Genomic DNA, 21,557 nt, shown 5'->3' with positions numbered 1-21,557 from the left:
TCAATCGTACACTTTCCACTTGCGCACCTCGCAAGCCTCCTCTTCCTCCCACCGCACAGTCTTTCATGGGGCAAAAATATGTCGATACACCTTGAACAGCATTGCGACAGCTTATGCGCTGAGTTCAGATTCCTCACTGAAAACGGCTGGAGGATCTTCACAGCAGGGAAGGCACTTAACTCCGTCTCCTCACCTCAATGTGAATCGCGGCACCCACGCTGCAAACAGGCTCCTCACCTCGACTCAGCTGTTCCGCAGTGTCTCACAGTCAGAGCCGATTACCATTTGAAATCGATGGTCCCTCTCGTTCTTTCTTCGTAACAGCCACAGGACACTCACGGGACCGCTCTGTGACTCCGTTGATACTTCTTAGACAAACACCACCTGTGGCTGGCAAGCGTCGCCAAAAATGTGGTGATGACACGGGAGTCAGTTTAGGAGAAATACGTCTTTATTTGTAAAAGACAGAGCGCTCACAGAAGCGTGGTCCCTCCAACGCCACCCACAGCACTCACTGCAGTACCCACGCGCACAGTACACAGTGGAACAGAACCCTGGGGAAAGCTCAAAGAGGAAAGAAGCACTGCTAAAGGCAAGTGCAACATTACAACACCTTCCTATCTGTATCTAGGGATAACTTTTTCTAACACCTTGACTGGCCTAGAAAACCATGCAAATAAAGCACTACGATTATGTGAAGCATTATATTGTGCAGGTCTGTGTTTTACACAAAGTCTCAGAAATACATTGTCATTGTACATCAAGAAAGTCGCCCTGGAAATAGTGAGAAGGCAAATAGCAGATGGTGCAGAGATTTGGGGAGTTGATAAGAACGCAGTAGAGAGGTCCCATGAAAGGAAATTATGGAAGAGGCAACTCCATTCACCCCAATACATTTCTACAAAAGTCCTTGAATTGGATATTGGGTAGATTCTCATACAGGCAGATGCAAATGGACCCATATGAAATATGCAGCACAACGATTGGCCTCCCTTACCAATCAACTGAACGATGAGTCCTGGAGAGTATATGCAGGCCGTTATAAGACATCTAAAATCCCAACTACATGGAAAATTGAAGCGAAAACACCCTGGGCCTTGACATTGGTATTGTTATCCAAAAGATGTGGGTTACGTCTTCGAGAGCCATGATGAATTCAGTAATAAAGCAATCCCAAATATTGGATTTGTAAAGAGTGGATAAGACTATCCCCCTGGAATGACTGAGCATGTTTGACGTCTAACCCTAATCTGCAAGCGTACTTAATGAACATAGGGAGACCAAAATTACATTAAATGTTTGTGCTTGCAAGGAGGTAGATTATCTGTTGTCACAGTAATAATGATGGTAAAGTTGACATTGCAGTGCATAGTATAGTATTGTATAATTTGTAATATGTGGGTTGCAAAGAGATTACCCCCACAGATAGCAAGCAACACTATGTAGACTGTGGGGTTGGAAGGGTGTAGATTTTGTTTTGCCCAAGAGGGAAGTGTTTTCATGTCAAGCGTGATCTCCACTGATGCAGATATTATGTTATGGATGAGACACCTGTTATGTGATGGGTGAGATTATGTGAGGGACAGATGAGTTCTGTTTTAATTCTGTTAATTTGGGTCCTGCTTTTTTGGGGGAATTAGTTAAATTCCTTCTCATAATTTTGAATATCTTTGGGTACGGTTTTTACATCGTGGGGGTATTTTAGTTTCTTCCTCCTTTAACTTTTGGGTGTTTCTGCTTTTATTTCAGTGTTTTATTTTCTTGTTCAAAGTATTCCAGATGAATTTGGTGTTGTAGGAACAATCTTCTTCAATTGTCTACTCTTCCCATTTGGGTTTTTTCGGCACGAGTTTATCTAAGGTGCCGTTGTTGTCCTGTGTCCTGCCGCCATTTTGCCAGTCAGCGTACTTGCTGTTGACAAGTAAGAGGCAGGAACCTCTGAGTGAGCTGATGCTCAAAAGGAAGCCACGTCAGGGTGGTGTGCTGAAGGAGCACAAAAGGCAAGCCCCACTGTGCTTGTCCGTGTCCATTCCATGTCCAGTGCCAGCCATGCTGCCGGTTCTCTTTTTGAGCAACACAGCTCCCTCGCTTGCTCTGCAGCAGAAATAAGGTTCTTGGTAATAAGCCATGCTGTAGGATTATCCTGGATCCTGCAAAAGTGATGGCATCTCTATCCTGCTTTACATGTAGGCAGATTATAAAATGTACAGAGAGGCATGCCTTTTTAAAGGAAAGGAAGAGCCTAGGCCCTAACATGAGCACCTTGTGACAACTGCTATAACTACAGAAAATTACAATGATCTAATTAATGTCAGGTCTCTCCCTAAACATGCTCTGGATATCCATAGTTTGTTGACAGACAGAAACCTAGGACCGATTCACAGAACTAATTTAAGACAAAATCCTAAACTTACTACCCTTTTTGTATTCACAGAAGGCACTTACTCATTTCAGTATTCACAGAAGTTAGGAGTCCAACTCTGGCCCAGAGAGGCCATTGACGACCAACTACCTCCTAGCTCAGATATCTGGGAGAATTGAACTCGGTCTGTCCCTTGGTTCTCACTTTCTTTGGCTCTGGAGCGCCTCAACTGTAGGTAATCTGAGCAGGCCTGGAGGGCCCGTTCTCTCAAGTAGACAGAACCCTGTATAAATCTGCCTTAAAAAATACCATACAGCTATCACAGAAGCCAAGAGGCTGAAGTTTGCTGCTAAGGTTGAATCTGTGCATAATGATGTGCTAGTCATCTTCCAAATTTAAAAGGATTTCAGCCTGCGCTCCTGATCTTGACTATTCGAAAGAACTCTGACACACTGGCCTGTTTCTTTGAGCATAATATGATGACTATCTGCTCCAGCCTGAAGTGTGTCTGGAGGTATAGAGTGAGACTACTCCCAAACCACTTATGTGCACAGGAAAGTGAATGGAGCAGCTAACTGGTTGGGTGGTGACGGCAGCCTCGGCGGTGGCCCCAGCACCAGCAGCACTAGGACCAGACAGTTCATCAGGCCTCCTCAGTACTTTCCCGGCACTGACGAGATGAAGACTGCTTTGTCGTTGCATCATCTTCCAGTTGACACCTTAGAGAACACCAAAGGGGTAGGCAAGTATTACAGCTTTTATTTGCACATTAATGGAGGACAAACACCTACACCACAGGTACCGTGCAGGTACCCTGCATTTTCTGCAGATGTGTCAGGGGGATCCTATCTTCCACCGTGTGCTAAACCTGCTGCTTAATCTGAGCCAGTAGTTGCTGGTAAGGCCACCACCACTCATTTTTGGGAACTGCACTTATGTTTCTTCATTGAACGTTTTTCGAGAGAAAGAGAGGCAACATATACAAAGCGAAAAGAAGGAGACAGGGAATGATGGAAAAACCATCTCAAAGGGAGAAGCCAGGAACCCGCAAGATGGAGATGAAGGTAGATTTCAGACTACGCGGCCTTGGTATTCGGTGCGCCAGTGGTGGCCGCGGGCTTCTGAGCAGAGCTTTGGGCACCGGCACTTATTCTTTACACAATTAAGCAATGGGTAAACCACAAACTAATACCTTCTTTATTGATTACCATAACTGAATGCTAAGTCTTCTGTTGCTAATAAGCTTGGTTTCACGACTGCCACCCTTACTGAACTCAGTGATTGGTCGGTCCTATTTTAGAAGCTCAAACAGAGGAGGCAGTCTTTCAACCAGGCAGTGTCTCTGCTAAGGTATTCAATAATACTACAGCTAGTTTTAATCCCAATGTATGCCTTACAGGCACAGTTGGGGGAGAAAAGGCTAATATGTGGCCGCTAATTAGGAGAATTGCACCTTGCTACATACATTGCTCCTTATTTCTGCGGTGAAGAGTGATTTGAAATAGAGGGAACTGTGACTCGCATGGCTCACATTGATCAATCAGACAACATCCATGATTGTTGCAAGCTCAGGTTTAGACCCAATTCTCATCAGAGGTCCAACAGGCTCTTCAAATACTGATTTGAGTATAGTTAGTATCTGATAATTAGCTAAGATATTTATTTCGGAATATTACCTCCTGAACTAACAACATCATCCTAAAGGCTAAAGGTGAGGGTAATGAGTTAATTAGAAAGCAGAAGAAAGTGTTGTTACAAAAATATTACCTCAGGGGCAGAGTAAGCACCTTACCTTGAATGTGTTATAAAAAAAAGAATGAAAAAGAGAAACTAAAACACAGACAAAAGGACTCCTTGAGCCTTTAACCACGCTCCAGCCTCTGGAGAATACTCAAGCTCTATTCTAAACACACACACTTTGCCAGAATTCCCATCTCGTTAGTTCAGGACGTCTTGAAGGCCATTTTGAAAGTCAAGGTTACATAAACTGCATCCTTTCAGGTTCTCAGTGCTTTGCATCGAAGCCCTGAAGTAGAGGGGGCATTAATAACAGAACTGCCCCACCAGATTATTATTATTATTATTATTAAACAGATTTGTACAGCGCATAGCTGCCCTAGCAACAGGGCGTCCCAGCGCTAACTCTGCATTACCCGTACAGTGTAATAACCTGGTGGGGAGATGAGAATTACCCTGGGAAGAGCCAGGTCTTTATGAATTTCCGGAAAGATAGATTATCTCTAAGCCCTCTAATAGCTGTCGGGAGGGAATTCCAGAGTCTCGCCGCCAGAAAATTTAAAATAACACCCACCAGCTCTGGCTCTCAGAACTCTGGGGGGTACATACCAAAGCTTGGTCTGCTGATTGCAGGCAGCGTCTTGGGACATACTGTGTTAGCAGGTCAGATGAAACCGGGGGGGGGCTTGTTGAGTTAGGATTTTATGGGTGGCAATTGCAAAAACAACAAGTGATGGACTGAATGTGGATCAATGTCACACACTCCCCCAGTCAAAAGATCTGGGCCCAAATCCATCGTTTTTTTGCACTCCACACCACCCTGGGTTAGACAATGGCGATATGCAAATCAGCTCTGACCCTGTTGCCCCATGGGAACAGTCCAGTCCGAACTACAAAAGCCATGTCCTTCCCAGAACGGAATCAAGCATCCGAGGACCGGACCGGTTTCGAGGTAACACCTCTCTTCAGCCCGGCTAGCTTGACTCCAAGTGGTGTGGAGTGCCTGGGACCCACGTCTGGGCATCCCCAGTACACTTAGAGCGGTAATTGCAAACACAACAGTGATGGACAGAATGTGGATCAATGTCACATTTTATGGGTGACGCATAAGGTATTACACTGAATTATTTTTTTCACTGGTAACCAGTATAGTTGTTTTAGTGATCTAGACAAAGAAAATGTTTTCGGCAGCGCCAATAGGGTGCGGGCTGCTGCTTTTTGTATTCTCTGGAGGCGCTGAATGCAGGATTTATTTGCAGCCAAATAAAGGGAATTGCCATAATCCAATCTTGATAGGATTGTAGCTTGTATTATAGTCTGCCGGACTTTGGGCTCGAAGAAACCAAGTATGGGTTTTAATCCTCTCATGAGCCCAAAGCAGGTCCCTGCGACTACTTTGGATTGAGTATCAAAAGAAAGACCTCTGTCAAACCAAAAGCCCAGGTTCTTAACCATCTCCTTATGCAGTGGTGCAGGTTTTAGTTGATCTGGCCACCACTGTTCTGACCACATCTCACTGTCTCTTCCGAACAAGAGAATTTCTGATTTGCTGGCATTAAGCTGCAAGCAGTTTGTTGTCAGCCAGTTGGTGACTGCCAGCAAGTCATTCTTAAATTTGATAAGATTGTTTTTACAGTTCTTGGAGAAGGTGATTACTAATTGGGTGTCGTCGGCATAGGAGACCAACAACAGCCCTCTACGTTTTGCCATCTCTGCCAAGGGTTGAACATAAATGTTATAGAGCACAGGACTCAATGTAGATCCCTGTGGTACCCCATGTTTGATTGCTGAAAACTGGGATTGGTAGGGTGGGACAATGACCTGGAAGGTTCTGCCTTCTAAGAAGGAGCGAAACCAGTCCAAAGTCAAACCCTCAATCACTATTGCCTGTAGGCTGCCTAGAAGTATTGCATGTGAGACAGTGTCAAAGGCGGCACTTAAATGCAACAGGATTAAGGCCGCAGACCTTCCTTCATCAAGGTTACTCTGGATTTCTTCTGTCACTGCTAGTAGGGCAGACTCCGTACTGTGACGGGCTCTGAAATCATTTTGCGAGGAATCCAGTGTGGCATTTTCCTCTATGAACTTTGTCAGAATGGTATTGACATGGGATTCAGTGACCTTGGCTAAGAAAGGAAGTTGGGAGATGGGCCGATAATTACATGGGTCAGAAGGATCTAACATTGCCTTCTTCAAGAGAGGTGTCACTTTAGCGTGCTTCCAAGCTAATGGAAGGCACACTGAGGTCAAGGATAAGTTAATCAGTTCCCTAGCTACTGGTAAAATGTGGCTGCGAAATAAACAAAATTGAGCTGATTTCAGTGGATCAGCTAGGGAACCTGATTTAAGAACACTAGCATGTCACTGGAAGCTAAGTATTTAAGATTCTTATGGTGCGGGCCAACTTTTGTTGATTAGAGGTTGTGGTGTGAATTGAAATAACTAATAGAATATTGAGAAAGGTGCAATTCTATATAACGGTATCTTGAAGAAAGGAAAGCATTTTATTAAATATGCATTTTCTTTTTGAGAGACTATGAACAATTGCACAAACACTTGGTGCATTACGTATAGATTTGGGGCATAGTTATAAAAATCTCATGCAACGCAGAGCGACAAACAAAGTTGCTGCGCTGTGTCGAATGAACCAGAGAGGGCTGAAGAGCAACATTTCTGCTAAGTTATGGAGCTCTTCGGCTCTCTACCTGCACTTGTACATCACACATAGAAAGAGGAAGTAACAAGGAGAAATACATATATTTGTGGTATGAGGATGGAGTCTTGCAACCTCATTAATTGGAAGGCTGTTATATACAGAAGCATCCCAGTTCCACTATATTGCCACTTTTTTTCTCTCAGGATATTGGTTAGTATACTGAGTTAGTGAGGGAAATGATAAAGGGTGAATAGATTAGCCACATCATTGGTGTTGGACAACTAGGAAGATCCAACTAGAAATCTAAATGCCTGCATCAAAAGCCTTAATTCGCAGCATTCTTTCTCCTCCTATCAACAGTGCCCACCTCCATTGCCTGATTTGATTGACCTGGAGTCTCACTGCCCTCTTTCCTCTTATTTTTGAGCTTTGCTAAATTTCTTTAGAGTGTGAAGCTTCTCTGCTTTCTACAAGCACTCTATATCAGTGGTTCTTAACTTTTGGTCTGTAACACCTGTTTAGGCAGTCTGTGACACCTACTTAGGGGTCAGCTGCTATGCAGACTTTTAAATATTAGTAGCCAGATAATAAAGTGTAAATACATAAAAAAGCAAAATAGTAAAAATTGAACAATGTTAAACACTCTGGACCCAATTACAAGTTTGGCGGTCTGAGGACTGGCAGACTCGTGATGGCGCGGCGGTGGCCGTCCAGCCACTGCTGCACCGGTGTTTTGACTGCCCCTTACGAGTTACTAAATGAACTGACGAATTCTCCACAATTTAAATTTCGAACATTACCAAACAAAACAGAAATGGTCTTAAAGTATATTGAGGGGTGTCTTCATTGTCAATTCTCCGATTTTTACTCTGATATAATATGGAAGCACATTACACAATTATTTAGAATTGTCGCGAAAAACAATGCAAATGACTGCCCGTAATTGTAACCTGTGGGAGATCGCCGCCTCGTACTTCTAGGACGCTGTTGCTGGGTCTGCGGAGAGGAGTGTTGCCACCACTGACTCCCGCCATTCCCTGACGACGCCGCAAGGGGAAAACTATTTCTCCCAGCACCAATAGCGGCGCACACGCCGCGTAGATCATCAGGAGGCGCTGAAAAGGGGGCCAGGGCTCCCGCAGCGCTGGACATTTGTGGGCGTGCCCGGGAAAAGCCCGGGCCAAGGGCGGGCCCATCCGAGCCCGTCAGAGCCAGGAGGAGACTGGGATGGGCCACCCCCCTTTCATCGAACTTCTTTCCTACTGGTCAGTTCTCTTGTTGTTTTTTGCTGAGTGACTTCGAGTACCTACTATGAGTGCTATGAGTAAGGGTAAACGCAAGGGGGGGGAGGACCAGGGATGGTGGGCACATTGGATGCGTTTTGACATGGGCAGAGTCTGTTTTAGTACATGAAATAGAGTTGACAGAAAGGAGACTCTTAATAGATCCTCATAGAGCCTCCTTGAGGGTCCTTCCACATCCTCCATTACTCACCCCGGAGTCTGGCGTTGTAACCGAATGTACGCCCACGGTAAACCCTTCATCCCATGACCACACCAACACCCCCCGCAAAGACACTTACTCACCACCAAAAGTCATTACAACACGTTGGTGGGGAGGGAATAACAAAAAAAAAGGAAGGCCTGCCCAAAACCACCCACCAGGTATGCAAAATTGCTAAAACAGAAGCAACTGCCCTGGGAAGTGAGGGTGGTTCTACCACTGTTAGAAGCGGGGTTACTAAAAGTCAGGTACCGAATGATATTAGTAATCAGGAAGATGTTTTAGCCAAATAAGAAGAGAAAATTACAGTTATGCTGAACCCCACTGTTGACAAAGTTGTCCAGCATAGATTTAAGATTAGCTAAGATCGAGCCACACCTTCTTCGCACAACCCCTATGGAAAGTGAGGGTGTGTCTGACAGATTGGTTGGCCCAAGACAATCTAGTGTGCCAGAAGCTAATATCTCCACTGATGTGGCTGGCCGCCGCACCCTCACCTAAGCGAAGGTTCCCTTCCCTCGGTAAATCTATAGAGCACACATGAAGCCCCAGCCCAAGTTACCCCTTGTAACGAACAAGTAGAGTGTGAAAACTGAAGGCCGTCATCAGATGGTGTAGTGAGTGCTAATACGTTTCTCCATCTTCCACAAGAAGCTACATCCTATACCATCATTTTATCGAATGTGCCAATACTCCCCCCCCCAGTGGCGATGAATATTGGTCATCACTCAAAAATAAGGCCCTCCATTTGTTGAATGTCAGAACTGGTCTGGGTAACCCTTTATTTAAAGAATGTAAAATGATTCGTAGAATTCCCTGGGTAGGGAAAACACCAAAAACCCTTAAAGGAGACTGTGTGGTTCTAAGCTTTGGATCCCAGTGCCTAGTAAGAACTATTCTAGATAGGGCTGGGTCGGGACACCTAAGCAATGAGAATATTAGTATTCTGCCGCTAGGCTTCTTCTACAGGAATATTCCATCTAATGTAAAAAGAAGAGATGATCCTAGGAATGCAGTGCCAACCCCAGGACTCTGCGATTACATGGTTCCCACCCACAATATATTTGAGCTTTTCTCCAGTCTCGAGGATATTGATTGACTAGGTTAATGTATGGGCAATAATAGGCCAGTGCCCCTCACAGTTGAGCCAGGTGAGGGAGACTTGGCATTAGGATCTAACAATTTAGGAGATCCCTCTCCACTAATACCGAATGGTGAACATGGGGTTAGTAGCTAAGATGTTTCTTTGGTGGGCAGGGGAGTGTAGCTTTAACCCTGATGGCAACATTTTGAATGTAAGGGTAACTGGTCCGTGGAAGCATGTGATACTTGCAATTCGCTGGGTAATGACTGTAATCAAGGTGCTAGTGTAGGACTCATACTAGCCTCATGGAATGTAGCGGGTCTCCAGCAAAAAACTGTTTCAGCAGAGTGGTCCGCCTTTATTGATGGCCATGATATATTGTTTTTCCAAGAGGCCTAGGCGCTGGAGTATGTATTTCGACAAGGATACTTAAACTTTGCCAAGGTTGCAGAGGGTGGGCAGCGTGGTAGACCAATGGGGGGGACTCAGGATTTGGCTTAGACAATATAGCCTCTATAAGGCGGAGGAGGTTTATATTAATTCTAGGGATATCCTTATAATCAGGTTACAGATGGCGAATGTCCCAGACCTTCTTCTTTTTAATGTCTATTCAAGGGGTTTGCAGGGTGGGAAAGCTTCTGCTACAATAGATATCATGGATAGATTTTTAACCGAACATAGAGGTGATAATAATTTGATAATAGCTGGTGATTTTAACTGTACGTTTGAACCCCTGGATCTGTATGATGTTGATCTTAGTGTAGAGGAGGATGTTCAGTGGTCTATTCCTTCGCTGGATCTTCCCCCAATAAAAAAATGGACAAGAGCAGCTTTACATCTGAAAGTGCTCTGTTTGGAACAGGGCGTTTGAGCCGTCAATGTGAGATCATTCTAAGATAAGCAGGTCTAGCATACTTTTAGCTCCGGTCTGTGTAGTATTCGTATTGACTATTTCCTGCTCAATAAGGAATTTTGGTCCAATCTAACTGATATGGTGATCTGCGAACGCAAAGAGAGTGACCATAATCCGTTAGTGCTCACACTCCAACCCACATGTTTTCCTAGTGGTATTGGCATGGAACCAGGAAAAGATCACGTGGAGGCCCTAATGACAAATGATATGAGAAGAGTTAGATGGGCAAATCTGATTAACAAAGAGGAGCACTTGATTCAAATGAGTGGTTTGATGGTCAATGCATTGGGTACTCTACAGTCATGTGTTTCTCAGGAAGAGCTTAATACCATGGCCATGCAGGTCCATGAGGAACTATTTACTAAGCTAAAAGGCTTTTTTATTACAAAAGCAAACAAAACTCTGATTCGGGTCTAAGGCTGCAGCATGGTATGACACATCATGTCGTACAAAATATAGAACCCTAGCTAGGTCAATCAGGTCACAGAATAGGGACGACATCCGAAGTACCAGGGCAGAGTATAAGGCAGCCCAATATCATGCCAAAAGGGCCTGGGATGAACAACACTGGTCAGAATAGCTGAAGGCCTGTTCAGGGAGGAATATGACTACCTTCTGGCACCTGGTGAAATGGGGGAGTGGGGCACCAAGTAAGGTGCCCACAAACTATGTAGATCCAGATCAGTTGGTATCACATTTCAAAGGTCAGTTTGCATAAACTGGGAACGATTAAGAGAGCTTTGATATGCCACCTCCCACATCTACACTGCACTTCACTAACAAAGATGTGGAACATGCTTAATCTCTAGTGCCCAGAGGCCCGGGCCCGATTGTATTCCCGCTGACCTGTTCCTTTATGATACTCAGAACTGGGCTCAATATATCCAGCTACTTGTGAATGCTATCGCAAGTGGAGCTTCTGTGCCCAGTACTCCCCATAATATACAAGAAAGGGGACCGTTCACAACCCGGTAATTATAGGCTGATAAGCCTTATAGACTGCATACAAAAGGTGGCGGCTAGGCTAATACTGAACAGAATCCAGGCCTGGATAGAGGATTGTAACAATTTGTCTCCTCTCCAGGCAGGTTTCCGTGCATGTACTAGCACCATAGATCAGGTGTTCAGGTTTGTAGGAACTGGGGTCACCAGTTCCCCAGGGGTAGCCTGACACGAGCAGGTAGGCACCCGAAAGCTCAACTGTTAAGTGACCACACAACACACACATCCACTGAGACAATAAATGCACTCAATGATGGAGACCACACCAGTAAGTTTGATTAAAACAATGAGCTTTATCTAAGATCAGGTTCACGTCGGGTAAATCATTTAGAGCAAATCAATCATAGCAGCAATAACTCATCTAAGGCAGTTCCTCAGATGGGAGTAAAGGGAGCAGTTCAATATCCAATATAACACGTCGCAATAAACATTTCATTAAAGAGATGAGCTTGTCATTACCCAGCAATAAGCAGTTCATTAGGCAGACGTAAAAACTCTTTAGAGATTAGGCAACCTCTCCTTCCCGTAAAGATAACCATCTCATTATGGAAGGCACACATTCCATTAGGTCAGAATAACCATTTCACTAGAAATCAGGCAGGAATAATAACATTTCCTTACTCAGGAGTCATCAGGGCATTAAGCTGACTCATTCAGCAGAGGTAGACCCTCCATTAGCCACATGAAGCATTTAGCACTTTGGGCCAGGGGACCGTTAATCCAGCACCACAGCGGTACTTTCCAAGGACCTGTCTAGGGGCAGGCTAGCACCACCGTCCCCCAACGTGAAGTTAACTTCAGACAAATTCAGGCCCCAAATGGCTTACAGGATTCTGGCCCCGTCCCAGGGCAATGAATGATTAAGATAGCAATGTCTCAATAACCCAGTTCATTAGGGCAGTAGGGGGAACATTTCAGTAGGCAAACCCACCCCTTTCCTGATGCAGGACTAGACATTGCATTATCTCCGTCAAGCAAGCTGGAACATTTCATTGCCAGAGAGTAAACATCTCATTAGGTAAGGGTAAATCAACTCATCAAGGATGAGCATGACACTAGGCAAGAACATTTCATCTGAGGTAACAAGGGGTGACTTTTTGTTAGCTAACCGTACAAGCATATCACTGTAAGCATTTAGACGACATTTCAGTGCTCCAGAATGAACATGTCATCAGGCAAAAGTACTTCATCAAACCACAAATAACCCAGGCAACAGAGCCTACATTAGCTGGCATTTAGCTTGAGTAACCCCTTCCCTGTATTAGGAGTAAAACATGTTAGGAATCAGGCAACCTTTAAAAACACAGTAACAGACCCCTAGCCAGGGGTGCATTCTACTAGCCCCGCTACAGGGGCCTACCGGGGGTTCTGCCCAGTTCTAAGCCTTGTATGGGGCTAATGGGGGCCAACGGGGCCCAGTCACCAGTTTTCCCCAGGGAGGGGCGAACTCAGGGCCTCCCGGGGCCTTCCCTGGGGGTTTGCTGACTATTCGCCGTTAATTAGGGCCAACGGGGCCCAGCAACAGTTTCCCCAGGAGAGGGGCGAACTCTGAGGCCTTCTCCGGCCTCCCGCCCTCCTCCCCAGGGTTACCTGACTCTTCGGGTCCTCGGAGCCCTCCGGCAGTGTCCCTTCCTGTTCCCGGGACTGCGATGACGTTTAAGGCCCGGGAACCAATTAGGAGGCTTGTGCAAAGGGGACTCGGCCTCCGCGGCCAATGGTAGGGCAAGCCAGGTGGGCGCGTCAGTTGCAGCAAATGGCTGCGCGGCTGTGGGAGGGGGCGCGGCCAATGACGTGGCCGGGTGCTCCCGTCACGTGAGGTGAGTGATCTCGCTTCTAAGGCCTAGCGCGGCCTTTGGGAACTCCCAGGCGCTCTCCTCAGGCCTCGGGCCCGCCGCGGTGTAGTGCAGCAGAAAGGATGTGGCGGCGGATATTCCCGGCCTCGCGGCCTAGGCGGGAGCAGCGGCGGCCCTCTCCTGGTTCCGGGGGCCGCCGCTGCTCGGCGCTTGATGGTTCTGGCGCCCTTGGTAGTTAGTTTCTTGGTTCTTTGAAGGGGGGGTTGAGTTGAAGGCTGCTGACAGGATTCCTCAGCAGGTCACTGCAGGTGGTCCCTGGGTTTCCCCCCGCCAGGCCAGAACAGTGGGCTAGTTCAGTGTTCCTCACACAGCTTGGTGGGCAGCGCCTAAACCCGGTCACCCCCAGTAGTATAGGCTTGTGACTAGGGCCTACCGCCTAAATCTCCTGCGTAGGTTCCCCCAGGTCAGTGATGCCCCAACTGACTGGAAAGTTTCCCTCCTTTCTTTATATATGCCCAGGTCAGGTGACCACCCTCTAATGTGGGAAAAACAGGCTGCGCCCCTATTCTAGAAGGTTCCAGGAGTTTTCCTACTCTAACTGTGGGCACGCAAGGCAGGCTGGAATGGCTACAATGTTTAGGGGTTCCAGCCAGCTCTTGGCAACTAGGGTGCGCCTAAAAAGACTACGCTGCAGTAGCAGGGGTCAGTGGCAGCCATGTTGGGGGAAGAGAGCACCTGCACCTTAGCATTGATTTCAATATTACACAGGGCATCTCCACCTCACAGGGCCTATACAACTTCGTTACAATGGGGGGACATCCTGAATTAGGGGAGCGAAAAACAAAAATTTCAGGGAAAAGGGCCAAGTCCAACAAGGTTCATTATGATAAACAGGTGTGTTGTAGTACTTAGGGGAGGTACAATTTTGTCGACCTTAAGTCGGCTTTTGATCTTGTCCCCCGCACCAAGATGTGGCGAATCTTTTTGGCACTGGGTATGCCACAAGATCTTCTGGCATTCCTGATTAAGTTACATGCTGCCAACTATGCGCAGGTGAGATGGGATGCGCAGGGAGGTACTACCAAAAAGTTCCCTGTTGAGAAGAGTGTTACACAAGGGTGCGTTTTAGCACCAACTCTCTTCTCATTATATATTAACGGGGTAGGGCAATGTTTTGAAAATTATCCCACGGATGCTCCATCATTAGCCAGGATGAAGATCTCGTTGCTCATATTTGCAGACGATACTCTTATAATTTCAAAGACATGAAAGGGCCTTCTGTCAGGACCACGACCTTGTAGTCAATGTAGATAAAAGAAAATATATGGTCCTACAGAAAAACGGGACTATTAATGGTAGGGTCGTGATGAAGGAAGGTACCCTGAAACAAACAGAGGTTTTTACTTATCTAGGGGTAACCATTGGGAATAAACTAAGTTGGAAGCCTCATATAGATTTGCTCTCAGTCAAGCATGCCCAACTATCAGGAGCCCTGCTAAAGGAGCAGCGATTATCCCACACCAAACCTATTGCTCTGGCACTACAAATGTATTCCTCAAAGATTAGTGCCTTGATACTGTATGGTGTTGAATTGTGGGGTTATGCCAATATAGATTTATTGGTAATAGCGCAAATACATTTCTAAGATCATTGATTGGCCTCCTGCAATCCACCCCATTGTTGCCTTTGTTTTTAGATCTGGGCTGCTACCCTATTGAGGACGTTGCTCATTATAGGCCTGTGGCCTATTGGAGAAGGCTATGGGTTACACCGGAGCTTTCGCACTATGCCCAAGCCATAATGGAAGTTAGGGAGGCTGACGGTACGAGCAAAATCATGTGGTTAACCCCTTCCCTGCTGGCTCCATTCCCCTGCTGTGCTGGGGGGAGGGGGCACGCACAGTGCCCACATGCTCATGACGAGCTCAGCTCGTCATGGCATACGTCATGGCATACACCTCCCGCATGCTCATGACGAGCTTAGCTTGTCACAGGTGCATTGGCTCCCATGGAACGCTCAGCACAGCAGGGGAATTCTCCCAGCACCTGAGCGTTCCATGGGCCATGACGAGCTCAGCTCGTCATGAGCACCCGAGAGGTGTATGCCATGACGAGCTGAGCTTGTCATGAGCATTCAACGGGTTAAAATGGGTAAAGACTACTCTCTGTGATATGGGGCTGACATGTTTATGGACATCCGCAGCTGATAATGTATTTCCATCAAAAACTGAATTTAAGGCAGCTTTTTGGAATATGTTGGTTATGAGGCGATTTGCTGCATTAATGGGCCCCTCTCTGTCCAGAGACTTTCTCGAGCTCAAACATGAAGCGAAATATGAAGGGTACTGGGATTTGATCACTACCCCTAAAGACAGGAAACATTATCACCGGTTTAGGGTGGGTTCACTCCCTACTAATGTATTTACCAGCAACTGGTGCAGCACGAATAGTGGCAACTGTCTATTTTGTCCTAGTTCCCGCGCATCACTGGCACACATTTTGTTCGCCTGTCCAGCCTACAGAAAACCTAGGTCTAGATGGTTGAAACCAGTATGTCTAAATCTGGGGACCAGATCAAGTAGCGAGGCATTCAGGATTTTAAAAACGTTCACAAGAGAATATTGTGATTGCCGTCGCTAAGTTCCTGGGATGGGGGTGGGTGATTTGGTCAAAGGGGACGAGCTGCTAGTAAAGATATTAGGTACTATAATTTGTCTCCGGAAGTTCGCTTGTGTATATGTATTTTTAGTCTGATGTCAAAATGAACTAAATCTGATTACATATGAATTAAGGATATAGGGTTATAACAGGAAGCAGCCTTTTTGTGGTGAACCTTTTAGCTGGTCTGTTTTTTTGTTGTTTATAGGTATTTATTGTACAATCATGTATTTTAAAGGAAGCTGAAATTTAAATCTATGTAAAACAGAAAACCTCCAATCCCCAAGGGGGATTGGAGGTTGCGTCTTGGAGTTCTCTGGTACACACACACATATATATTTATATATATATATATATATATATATATATATATATATATATATATATATATATATATATATATATATATATATTTCATCACACAGGTAAGCCCCCAATTTGAGTGAAGCCGCAGGAAGATAAATTTCAGCACGTCTTTTATTAGAGACAACTTGCAAGCAGGTTCCAAAGCCAAGCACAGGCGTCAAAGTTCAATCCTTTGCCAGACGCGTTTCAGGAATAATTCATTTCCTTTCTTCAGTGGCATTATTTCGAAAGAGGCAGAACAAGGTTCACTGCGCACTGTTTTTAAATTCCAATCACCTGTCTCAGAGGGCGTGACAATCCCTATGGCCCTCTGGGCGTTGTAGTGCGCTGCGGTCTTCCTCGTGTGAGGCTGCTCGTACTTCCTTCGATAATTTAAAAATAATAGTTCCCAAGTGGGTAGAAGCACTGTCCGGGCATGGAACCTGCCCCGCTTTTCCGGAGTCACAGCGTGCATATGGTCAGCACCACCCTGTACTGGTGCTGGACTCGCCTTCCTTCCATGAATGCTAGCACCAACTTGACGCCAGCTAGGATCTGCAGAGAAGCAGTGGGCTTCACTCCACGACCGGACTGGCAGCCGTGCTAATACTTCATCACACAGGTAAGCCCCCAATTTGAGTGAAGCCGCAGGAAGATACATTTCAGCACGTCTTTTATTAGAGACAACTTGCAAGCAGGTTCCAAAGCCAAGCACAGGCGTCAAAGTTCAATCCTTTGCCAGACGCGTTTCAGGAATAATTCATTTCCTTTCTTCAGTGGCATTATTTCGAAAGAGGCAGAACAAGGTTCACTGCGCACTGTTTTTAAATTCCAATCACCTGTCTCAGAGGGCGTGACAATCCCTATGGCCCTCTGGGCGTTGTAGTGCGCTGCGGTCTTCCTCGTGTGAGGCTGCTCGTACTTCCTTCGATAATTTAAAAATAATAGTTCCCAAGTGGGTAGAAGCACTGTCCGGGCATGGAACCTGCCCCGCTTTTCAGGAGTCACAGCGTGCATATGGTCAGCACCACCCTGTACTGGCGCTGGACTCGCCTTCCTTCCATGAATGCTAGCACCAACTTGACGCCAGCTAGGATCTGCAGAGAAGCAGTGGGCTTCACTCCACGACCGGACTGGCAGCCGTGCAAATACTTCATCACACAGGTAAGCCCCCAATTTGAGTGAAGCCGCAGGAAGATACATTTCAGCACGTCTTTTATTAGAGACAACTTGCAAGCAGGTTCCAAAGCCAAGCACAGGCGTCAAAGTTCAATCCTTTGCCAGACGCGTTTCAGGAATAATTCATTTCCTTTCTTCAGTGGCATTATTTCGAAAGAGGCAGAACAAGGTTCACTGCGCACTGTTTTTAAATTCCAATCACCTGTCTCAGAGGGCGTGACAATCCCTCTGGCCCTCTGGGCGTTGTAGTGCGCTTCGGTCTTCCTCGTGTGAGGCTGCTCGTACTTCCTTCGATAGTTTAAAAATAATAGTTCCCAAGTGGGTAGAAGCACTGTCCGGGCATGGAACCTGCCCCGCTTTTCAGGAGTCACAGCGTGCATATGGTCAGCACCACCCTGTACTGGCGCTGGACTCGCCTTCCTTCCATGAATGCTAGCACCAACTTGACGCCAGCTTGGATCTGCAGAGAAGCAGTGGGCTTCACTCCACGACCGGACTGGCAGCCGTGCAAATACTTCATCACGCAGGTAAGCCCCCAATTTGAGTGAAGCCGCAGGAAGATAAATTTCAGCACGTCTTTTATTCACTCAAATTGGGGGCTTACCTGTGTGATTAAGTATTTGCACGGCTGCTAGTCCGGTCGTGGAGTGAAGCCCACTGCTTCTCTGCAGATCCTAGCTGGCGTCAAGTTGGTGCTAGCATTCATGGAAGGAAGGCGAGTCCAGCGCCAGTACAGGGTGGTGCTGACCATATGCACGCTGTGACTCCTGAAAAGCGGGGCAGGTTCCATGCCCGGACAGTGCTTCTACCCACTTGGGAACTATTATTTTTAAATTATCGAAGGAAGTACGAGCAGCCTCACACGAGGAAGACCGCAGCGCACTACAACGCCCAGAGGGCCATAGGGATTGTCACGCCCTCTGAGACAGGTGATTGGAATTTAAAAACAGTGCGCAGTGAACCTTGTTCTGCCTCTTTCGAAATAATGCCACTGAAGAAAGGAAATTAATTATTCCTGAAATGCGTCTGGCAAAGGATTGAACTTTGACGCCTGTGCTTGGCTTTGGAACCTGCTTGCAAGTTGTCTCTAATAAAAGACGTGCTGAAATTTATCTTCCTGCGGCTTCACTCAAATTGGGGGCTTACCTGTGTGATGAAGTATTTGCACGGCTGCTAGTCCGGTCGTGGAGTGAAGCCCACTGCTTCTCTGCAGATCCTAGCTGGCGTCAAGTTGGTGCTAGCATTCATGGAAGGAAGGCGAGTCCAGCGCCAGTACAGGGTGGTGCTGACCATATGCACGCTGTGACTCCTGAAAAGCGGGGCAGGTTCCATGCCCGGACAGTGCTTCTACCCACTTGGGAACTATTATTTTTAAATTATCGAAGGAAGTACGAGCAGCCTCACACGAGGAAGACCGCAGCGCACTACAACGCCCAGAGGGTCATAGGGATTGTCACGCCCTCTGAGACAGGTGATTGGAATTTAAAAACAGTGCGCAGTGAACCTTGTTCTGCCTCTTTCGAAATAATGCCACTGAAGAAAGGAAATGAATTATTCCTGAAACGCGTCTGGCAAAGGATTGAACTTTGACGCCTGTGCTTGGCTTTGGAACCTGCTTGCAAGTTGTCTCTAATAAAAGACGTGCTGAAATTTATCTTCCTGCGGCTTCACTCAAATTGGGGGCTTACCTGTGTGATGAAGTATTTGCCCGGCTGCGAGTCCGGTCGTGGAGTGAAGCCCACTGCTTCTCTGCAGATCCTAGCTGGCGTCAAGTTGGTGCTAGCATTCATGGAAGAAAGGCGAGTCCAGCGCCAGTACAGGGTGGTGCTTGTGGAAAAGTCAGCCCATAATGCACCTGATGCCCAGGCTGCTGGTGCAGGACGCCTCTTAGTTCCCATCTTGAACAATTACCAAATAAAGAGACGGGCGCTGGAAGCAGGAGAACAAGAACAGAGTTTTATTTCTCATGAGGAGAGCCTGTCATTTCGGACACTCGCATAGTGTCTTCAGGAGGTGCTCTAACAAGTTTCTCTGAGGCTTCGTCTTTTATACACATGTTTATGATGCACAAAACATTCCTTATTGCAATAAAGACGCTTTGAAGTAGGAAAAAGCATGCTTGGAATCCCAGCTTCAGGCCTATTCCCATACCAGTCGCTCAGATGTCATTCTCCCCTCCTGAATGTAACAAGAGATTGTGATCTCTCAGCCGGACATTCCTACAGGACACGAGGGCAGGAGGGGATGATCAGATCAAAGGGTTAAGATCGGGGACTTCGGCTGGTGTATCATGGTTTTGTTATGCTGCGCAGGAAAAGGGGGGGTGTACATCCACGAGGCTTGGTCTTAGGACTTGGGACCGGGTCGAAAGGCCAAGGGCAGTTGGGGGGGGCTCGTCAGCTGAGGGGAAGGGTGTTCTTGGGAGGAAATGGGGGGTGTGGGTCAAGCAGGAGGGTTACTTCTAGGGCAGGGTCACGCAGAGGGAGAGGGTCTTATGGCCGATGCATGAGCAGTGCGCGCGGGGAGGGGTGCCGGGAACAAACAGGCAGAGAGGCCATGGTGCCTAAAATGGCTGTTGTGTACGTGTGTGCATGGGTCTATGCTGGCGGGATAACACAGTCAGTGTTTAGCGATATCCGTTCTGCTTACAACAAGGGGTACAGTGAACACAAATGAACGCCGCTTATGTGCATATACATTGCCATTTTCAACAGTCGCCGCTTTTTTACATAAGCTAGTTCATTTCTATACAGTCGACACGATTGGCGGAATGCGGTACATATGATTTTACATTTGTTGGGTTATTCATACAAGTCTAGAGATCGGCATAATACTTAGTCGGGGTCAATCAAAAAAAAAGGTTCCGACACATTATAGAATCAGGTTCTGGCTTTCTCTCCGGTGACATCAAAATACAGTAAAAAGTGCTCTGATACCTTCGGGTCTTGTCAGTGCTATAAGAGACTTTTGGAAAACTAAATACATGAGTGACCGATGAAACATTTTTGAAAGAAATACAAAATGGTTGAGGGAGGAATTCAGTTCGATACAAGCAATTAGTCAAGGGGTGGGCAGAAAGTTCAGGAAGGGGGGTCTTTGTCACAGTGTCTTTTTAACAGAGTCCGTCTTCTTTCGTTGGCGCTGTTGAGCACCGGCGGTGGAGCTATAGGTCCAGCTCGGATTCATCCTTACGCGTTGCAGGGTGCGATCAGTCCTCTGCTGTTAGATCACAGTCCTGTTTCCTAACTGATCTTCTTAGGGGTGCCTCATGCTGGGCACCTGCGTGTCTTTCTTCTTCCGTGGCAAAACCTTATTCTTTCTGAATGTTGCTCTTCTTTTCTGAGTCAAAAGTTATGCGAAAAGGGTGATGTTGTTGAATAATCGAGGGAAGAGAGGGCGGAGTGGGATCAGATCATTGAACACACCAAGGGACCAAAGGAGCAAAGGATGACGAGCAGGCAGGCCCATCAGTCGGGCTCAAAAGGGACGGGGACTTCAGGCACGAGTGGGTCAGCAAATCGAGGGCTTCAAGGCAGCCCTTCATTCCTTCATCTGCCGAGTTTGAGAGTGGTGCCTCCTCCCGCGTCTCGTTGCTCTGCGAATCCACCTTTGGTTGCGGTCACACGTGCTTCATGATCTGTGGCCAGGCTGTGCGTCACGTCCAGCTCCTCTCCTCCGGTGATTATATCTTAGAATGGGTACAAAACAAGTTTTAGAAAAACTGGCAGGAGAAGACATTTATACATCTCAATTCCGTCCCCAATCCTAAGTGGGTGGGGGATATGTTCATCAGTCACAGTCAGAAGTCATCACTTATGGAGTATGTAGGAGGGCATTTCCACTGAATTCGTAAGCCTATTTGGCGTTCATTCGTGACGTACGTGGAGAGAAATCGGACTCCCATTGACAGTGTATTCTATCAAACTCGAAATCGAGTCCTTAGGTAGAGACTCGCCCTTTTTCTTTTTAACCCAAGTACTGACAATCTTACATTTCCCTTCGGGGTCGGCAAACTCTTGCAAGCAGGGGGGTTATCATCATGAGAGGGGGGCAGAGGTTAAACATGCTTTTCTTGGGGAGCGACGGTTAATCAAGGTCATCAATTACGCTTCGGGGATAGCTGATATGGAGCTGGGGTCAATCGGGAGAAGCGAGGACGCTTTGGACAGGGAGCTGGGGTCAATCGAGGGAAGCGAGGACGCTTTGGACAGGGAGCTGGGGTCAATCGGGAGAAGCGAGGACGCTTTGGACATCCGCACTTAAGTGCAGAGTGGTGAGGCAATCTGGGCATTGGGGATTGCATTTCTAACGAACTGAAAGACAGAC

The sequence above is a fragment of the Lissotriton helveticus genome, chromosome 4_1 (assembly GCF_964261635.1).
Source record: "Lissotriton helveticus chromosome 4_1, aLisHel1.1, whole genome shotgun sequence".
In the NCBI taxonomy this organism is placed as follows: Eukaryota; Metazoa; Chordata; class Amphibia; order Caudata; family Salamandridae; genus Lissotriton; species Lissotriton helveticus.
The sequence above is the reverse complement of the archived record's forward strand: the minus strand, read 5'-3'. Positions refer to the sequence as shown.